Raw genomic sequence first — 8,035 nt, 5'->3', positions numbered from 1 at the left:
TAACATTAACACAGAGAGTCTTTTGAACTACCTTAGCTTTGAACCAGTACTGAAGTACAAGTACTTTATCTGTTTCTGCTTTGTGGCTTCCTCCATTCAACGTCTGATGAAGTCAGCTGCTGCTTACCAAAGCTTATGCTGTGCATCTCTGCTTTAGTTAGTCCATAAGGTACAAATCTACCGTGTCTTTTCCTCCATTGAGCTATGCCACCAATCCAGGCACTTTAGTCTCTATTAAAAAAAAACTGCTGTGATCACTGTGTTGGAGCAGGCATCACACACGTGCAACTTTTTAGCTGTATTTATTCTTACATTTATGCATTTTCTTTTATTCTTTATATTGAAATGGAACCTCTGTCAGGCATGTAGCCCCATTGGACTAGACACTGTCCACATGGAAAAAAGAAAAAATGGTCCCTTCCCTGCCCCCCCAGGGTTTGCTACCCTTACTGAATAATGTATTTATATGTAACCCTGTTTTTTTAAAGGGCATCACAGTGGGAGCACTGATGTAGAGGTCTTTACCTTCCAATGCTTTGCCCCAGTGTTACTTATTTACACTAATGTAAAATGCTGCCTTTCTGATCTAGTAGTGTTTTGTACCCTTTTGCACAAGTGTACCTGGCTACAAGAGGTAAAGGACCGTGAAGATTCGGGTTTTATTACTGAGATAATTATAGCCTCATCTAGCCATACCCAACAATGTCTCTGTGCTCCCATAAGGAGACAAACATGGGTGTCTCCCATGCTGCGCCCAGACAAATCCTCAATATCCGCCTGGGTACAATCCAAGACCAGGTGATGAAAATGCCAAGAAGGGTGTAACCATGACAGTGCTGCATCTCTTCCTGCATTGGGGCAGCTTTTGAAACCTTTGGGGCTTTTTATTTTCTTCTTTGGATTTCCTTTGGTGATTTCCATAGAATGGTATGCCTAAAAGAAGATGTGGTGGCATGAGCAAGTGCAAGCAGTTCACTGTGGTTAAAATGCTGCTGGCTGTGGGAGCTAAGAGCTAAATTTCAAAAGTTGGCCTAAGTCCCATTTTCAGAAGTCACGTTGGTGCTTTTGAAAATATGCCATATGCGCAGCTTAGATTTTGCTCAAAGCATTCTCTCTCTCTCTCTTTCTCTCTCTGTTCCTGCTGCAGAAAAGTTGCCTATAAAATAACTTCACTGAAATAAATACTAACAAAAACAAGGAGGGGGGAAAAAAAGAATAGCCTTTTATACATACAGTGGCATGTTTAATCCAAAAATTACAAAACAATATATACAATATATACTGTATATGTATGTATGGATGGATGTGTGTGTATATAGGTACGCATGTATATGTATATACACACATATATATGTGTATATGTGTGCATGTATAGAAAAATAAATGTACACACCACAGTATTACATGTGGGAGGGTTGTGTTGGGTAGAAGTGTTGGCAAAAGCTAAAAGGAGTTCTGTCGGATTTACTTGTTTCTTTTAAACAGCGTTTTTTATTTACTGAAATGCTCTGGACACCCAGAAAGATGGACGTTCCTTGCTAGGCATGTACGTTGTTTCATCCGTCTTAAAGTGCTTTGATAAATGCATTGAAACTTGTCGGCTTTTCCTCCAGTTTCGAAAGCTCCCTCTGGAAACTCTGTTGAAGTGCTATTACTGTAACTTCTTAGCACAATACTTAATGACTTGGAACAGATATCCCTACAGAAACCACAAGGCCTGACCACCCCCCCTTCAAGTGGCAGAAGCCCATGAATGTCACACACGCCTGGTGTCGGAGCGCTGTTTCACCCGAGCGCACACTCAGGTGAAATTCTGCTCGTGCAGATAACTGCAGCACAGATCCTGTGCGCTACTTTATCCACATAATCTAAGTGGTACCTGTCTTAGCCCTCTGTTGCCCATCTAAACTGGGGTAAATGTTACCTATAAAACAGACTTCAGGAAATAGAAGATGACAAGTTGCACAGGCATTGTTCAGTGCTAGCTGATTCCTATTTTCATACTGCCAAACTCTGAAGTCCTCGCTTCTGTTAAAGCCTGTAGGGGTTTTGAATGGGTAAAAATTGAGCAAGGACTCGCATGACCCAGGCCAAAGATGTCTTGTCAATTTTGAAATGCAGTATTAATTGTTTTCTTTCCCCTTCGTACTGCTGTATCGGAGACTTGATTTATTTAACGTTGTGTTCAGCTATCTATGCCTGCAGGCTGCACAAGAGGGAGTCAAAGATTTGGATCTTGTTTATAGCGGTCGGGATGTCCATGACGGTGTGTGGGGTTTTTTTTCCTGACACCACCTATGTGGGACCTTGGCTTTTCTTGTTACATCTGCTATTGGTCCTACGATTAGTGAGAGGAAATAATATGGCTAAGTGCACAAATTCATTTGATTTTCCAGTGTCATTTCCCCCATTAAACATGTCTTGTGTATGTCTTCAACAAATGGTTGCTTATTGCTAACTTGATAAATAAATGCTGCCTCTGTGCCATCAAACATCCTCTCTGAGCACCCTAAAACTGCATTAGGTGTACCAGAAAGTGTTAAGGGACTATTAAAAGAGTTCCTATTTACTTTAGTGTTAGTGCTGACCTGTGAAACACTGGAGCGAGGGTCACCTTTCAGTGATAAGACCATGAAGATGACTCCATTACCCTCGGCATTGTAAAGCCATGTTTGATTTCCGCTCAGCCTTTTATTTCACTTTTTTATTCGTATTTTGAATATTAAAATTTGTATAGGCAGCCAGAAGAGAGCAGCATCTACACAATACATGCCGCAAAAAGGAGATTAACAATCAATGGCTCAGCTCTTGGGGATCGAGAATGCGGGGTAAAGTGTCCTTCCCCCACTATATTCACTTCTGTTCAAAAGGTCTCCAGTCTTTAGTTCTTCTACAGTATTTATCCACAGCAAAACAGGGGCATGTGCAATGCAGCTGGGTGTGATCAGTCCTGATAGAAACTTCAGAAGCATCTGCTGAAGTAAATTTGGATTTTTTTAATGGAATCCCCCAAATCAGCTTTGGAGTTCACATTAACCAACCTGACCTTTTGATTTCCTGGTACAGATATATATATTAAAAAAAAAAAAATCTAACATTCCCTAAGGGACACTGATTTTATTTTAAAATTCCTTCATCCTACTCACCTAGACCAAACATGCTTACATTAGTCCGATGCCTCTGAAGTATTAAAAGCCATTTTTATAAGCCATTACTGATTTTGGATACCTCCATGTTTCAGCTGCCAGTCTCAAAACACTTAAGCTGCTTTCCAAAACTGCAGGGTATCGACTCTCTGAAAATCAGTCATCTTAAAAGCAACTCAAGTTGTTCATGGAAGAAGCCATGGTATCCAAATTTTCCCGTCACTTGTGAAAATCTGGGGGGTGAAATTTCTGCACTTCCAGGCACTGGACAATTGCATATTAATTCCACATAAGCTAGTGAAGTTACAATAGAAGAGATGTGAATTTGGTCCATCGTGCATTTATGCTATGTTGCATGCGCAAGTGTATGTCTACAGCTGCTTGACCTAGAAAACACTTCGATTTGAACCTTGGAGTAAGTAGTTCACAATAATACTATATAGCTCAGTCTGTATGTAAGCTGTATTCATGCCTATAAAATTGCTGGCTATTTTGCTAACAGGACTACCATCCCAAAATAGTGGATATAGTTTGTTGTGTATTGAGGTTGTTATACAACTCTGTAAAGATTTTAGCATGCAATGGAAGTTAGAAAGAAGCTTGGTTTTTTGGCCTTCAAAGGTCTCTGCGTCTAAGATGGCATTGTATCTTCTTTTTTAAAGAAACTTTTCTACCTAACCAGCTTCTTTTTACCCCAGCTAAACTTTCCCCAGATTTTTTGCTAGCTATGATAGCTGTTCTGCAGTTAGATTTTAATCAGCCCTGGTGCACAGTAATGTTAAACACTGAAAGAGCTACTAATTAATCGCCTTTCTGTATGTAACAGAGAGATAAATATCCATCCCGGAGGAATTGTAATTTCATGGTTTCTAATGATGGTTAGATTACATTATCTGGATCACTTAGGCTGTGGGTGTCATAAGAAATGCTCAAAATCATTCTTACGCTGTTTAAAAAAAATGTACTTTGTAAACCTGAGAAAATAATGCAGTTTCTCATCTTACAGCTAAAATAGACCTTAGGCTAGGTACAGATATTTAGAAAGCCAAGGTGGAATTGATCTAAGTTATGCTGTTTTCTGTAAGAGGCATAGGAGTGAATAGGACACACGTTCACCTTCTGGTGTGGTGGAGGGATCTCAGATCGGGCTCCAGCATTTTGTGTCCTCCAAACTCCTGTTTTGTTATGGGTCTAGACTAGTTTCTGGTCACTTATGCCAGTAAAAGTGTAATGGCCTCACAGCACAGAGCTGATGGGCTCATATAAGCTCAATTTCATATTCCGTTGACTATGCACCTTCCAAAATTAAAATAAAGTACCAATCTGCTAGGCTTTTGCAGTTTAATGGCAAAAGAATATGTAGTTCCTCCGAACTGCTGTGCTTTGAGCTAATTTATTTGAGGAAATCCATTTGCATTGTGTGTTGTCTACTGAGTTCTTCTATATACTGTATGTATAAGCTGTCTTTCTTGAACTAATCATGAACTGGACTTGTGGAGTATATTAATTATTATATCAAATAAAATATGCATTCCAAACGTGTTTATTGTTGCCTGTCTCATTTTTCTAATGGTTTTGGAGCCAAGGCACATTTCTAATATGTAGAGAGGAATCTGCACACAACATTCATTTGTGATGCTTTTCAATTCAGTGGTTCCATGGACATTTCTAAAACATGAATTCCTACTTCTCCATTTGTGTATATTGCAATAGCTAATAGTTGCATATTCTGAACTTATGCTCATTCATATTTAAAAGGCCGAGGTTGCTTTGAACTGCTGTGTTGGAGGGGAAAGTTAATTGTTTCTGAATGAGAATGATATCCCCTTTCCATATCAATTATCCGCACAGTTCAAAGTTATCAATAATGTTCATTTTCAATCTCTGTCGTTTACTGCTTCTCGGTGGGCAGGATGAGCTTGCTTAATGCTGTCAGGGCTCCGGGACTCCCCCTCTTCTCTGCTTCAATTGTAAACCAAACGAGGGAGGGAGGGATCCCAGAGAACCAGGACAAGATTAAAAACTGTAATATATTTTCCAGAGTGTATTTGTCATCACTTAGGTAAAATTGCTTCTGAAGTTTCGCTGGCAAATGTTTTACATGTCTAATTTAGTGCCTAAGATACTGGACTATCTTAATAGGGAACTCCAAAACTTCAGAAGGTTTTCTTCTTGTTTGAATGCACAGCACAATGAATTTGTACCCTCTGAGCATTCACCACTTACATTTCAAAACCTACAGCACACTAAACGTGAAACTTTTGTTCAAATTTCAAGGATTTTGATAGCCCAAGTGAATAGACACTGCCTATTGATTTTTCCCTTACAATGACTCTTGGATAACCTATTTTCTCATTTATTTTTAACGACAGCTCATGAGATTTTACAGCAATTCTGCCCAACCTCCTAATATCAAAATCCCTCCTTGACCCTGAAAATTGTAATTCTGCTATAGATCACAGCTGCTGAATATTACCTTTTACTAAGCTGGTTAAATAAAATATGTCCAAATCACTAGATCCCACAGGCCATGACTGCAATTCTAATTATACAAGGTCTGTATTTTCTGCTGTACCGTACAGAAAAGCACTGCACTTTCTGAGTCCACACCAAAGTGTGGGAATCCAGAATATTGCTTCTAGTTTTGAATTTAAAAAAAGTTGTACTGCTCTTCAATGATTTTGCTGTAAAACTTTTACAAGGGATCCAAGCCCTTTTGATGTGTTCCACACAATAAAATGCTGTGTAAGTCTGGAGGACAGAAGCATGTGGCAAGAATTTTCTTGTGATGGAAGGGGGGTGGGGAATGGGTGTATTTGATGTGTACCGGTTTTAAAATCAAAAAAAGTCTTGTACTTAGGTTGCACAGATTGCACAATGGTTTGGGAAAACCAACGTACAGAAACTAATTTTGGCCATTAAACATCCTTTCCTTTTCTTACCGCTTATACAAAGAGCGATCACATGCTCCCTGCTGAAAGTTATGCCATTATAACATTTAGCTGTGGAAGAAACCCATTAGATTGTCCATCCCCCCACTGATGTGGGATTGTTCCCTGGAGAACCGTATTCGTTAGTGAATCATAGCTTAACCTGGGCATGCTGCAAAGACCATCAGGGTTTTAGATTTCTCTTCCCCATCCTTCCCCCAACTTTTTTCTTAAGGAGGAGATTGGCTCAGGGTGCAGTTAGGATAGTTAGGAGACACAGTGGAGATGGGATTCTTCAATTTAATAGTAGACAGATGGTTTTTAGGGTTTTGAATATGTCGGGGGGGGGTTAATATATATATTAAAACATGAGAGAGAGGGAGAAAGATCAGGGTCCAAGCATTTGGTGCTAGATAAAAATAATCAAAAGCTTTATTCTGCAGAAACACTTCCATGGGTAATATTACATACACATTACACTTCCATGGGTAATACACCTATAGTAAATGGTGACATCTAAGTTTTTGGTGCAATTCCTAAATGTGAACATGAAAGCAGGTCTCCATATCATTGTATTGGCTTCACTCGACTGCTCAGAGATTAAAGTTTCACTTGGTCGTGCTGCGGTGGAACAGGGCAAGGAGTAACCGTCTCAAATTTCAGCAAGGGGAACTTAGTTTGGATATTAGGATGGATTTGCTCACTCTGAGGGTGGCTGAGGACAGGAACACAGAGGCTGTTCTTGGGGGTGGGAGTTTTTAACACCCGATTGGACAAACACTGGTCTGGGATGGTTTGATCAGGCCTGATCCTACTTTGAGCAGGGGTTGGACTAAACCTGAAGTCCCTGCAAGCCCTGCTTTCCTATGACTTTATTATTCTAATTTCTAACACTGCAAGGGCATAGTACTTTCCTAGTTCCCTTAAACAAGAACTGGTGTTTTAGTGCCTAGTTTTATGTGGTTGTGAACATCTGCAGCCTCTTTTGATTTATTAGCCATTACGGGAGCTCAGCATCTCCCAAGACGTTGGCCCCGACTTCGAGAGCCTATTCTCCTATTTTTCAAAATGAGAATTGCATTCTTCCAAGAAGTTCAACCTCACCCCTTCTTTGTAGGACAACGTGTGTGTTTGCTTTTGATTTTTCTAGTCGACTGCCGATGCACCTGGCTGGAAATACAGCCTCTGCATAGATCTTACTCCACTTTTATAAGCAACTGCTTTCAGTTTAACTTGTTCCAGATATCTTTTAGTTTCTGTTGGTTTATAAGAGCTTAATCATTGCAATCTGAAAATTCCCTAGCTTGCTCTTGCTCTGATCTCTGCCCGTGAGGATTTCCTTAGTCGAAGAACATGGCCTTCCTTGGCTTTGCCCTTGCCTAGGTGAACGAGAGAGAGAGGTGTTTTCTGCACAAGGTTAAACCTGGAGGCCCATCCAGTGTGTCCATACAGCAGCATTTGCTGGTGCAAGTGCCCAACGGCCTTGGTTTAGAACAAGTGTCACGATACTGGGCTCAGATATTAGAGCTCTTTGTTTTCAGCTGTCTTCCTTGTTTTCCCCTTAATCCATGGGCATGCAGGCTACTCTTTCCCCCACATGGCCCTCCTGTTTGTTCAGGCAGAGGAAAAAGCGGAGGGATTATATCCACGCTACACTTCCCTTCCTCATTCCCCCTCCCAAAGACAGAAAGAAAGCAAAACAAAGACCGGTGAGTAACTTGACATAAGAGCAAAAGTCTGAGGGGTGAATTTTCAGTACAACGCACAGGAAATGATATGCACAATTACTGTTGTTAACAGAGCTCGGGCATGTAACTCCCTGCACAGCAGGTGGAAATGCTCGCCATGCATGTTTAATGGGGTTTGGGTTACTCAGTTCCTAGGGGCTGTGTGTCCCTTCTGTAATGTCTGGTGTCCTGGATGAAACAAAGGAACTACTGCATGTGAAATAAGATTTTA

General features: G+C 40.4%; 1 protein-coding gene across 2 annotated transcripts in view; it reads left to right on the top strand.

Annotated features, from left to right (window-relative positions):
- VTI1A (vesicle transport through interaction with t-SNAREs 1A) overlaps positions 1-4,688 on the top strand; it is a 350,990-nt gene extending 346,302 nt beyond the window's left edge. For both annotated transcript variants that reach the window (XM_019555772.1, XM_019555773.1), the window contains one exon: positions 1-4,688. This exon is cut by the window's left edge and continues 6,000 nt beyond it. The gene's annotated coding sequence lies outside the window, so the exon portion shown is untranslated.
- Positions 4,689-8,035: the final 3,347 nt, after the last annotated feature.

Source organism: Crocodylus porosus, unplaced genomic scaffold (genome assembly GCF_001723895.1).
Source record: "Crocodylus porosus isolate Cpor-Errol unplaced genomic scaffold, CroPor_comp1, whole genome shotgun sequence".
NCBI lineage: Eukaryota > Metazoa > Chordata > Crocodylia > Crocodylidae > Crocodylus > Crocodylus porosus.
The sequence above is the reverse complement of the archived record's forward strand: the minus strand, read 5'-3'. Positions and strand labels throughout refer to the sequence as shown.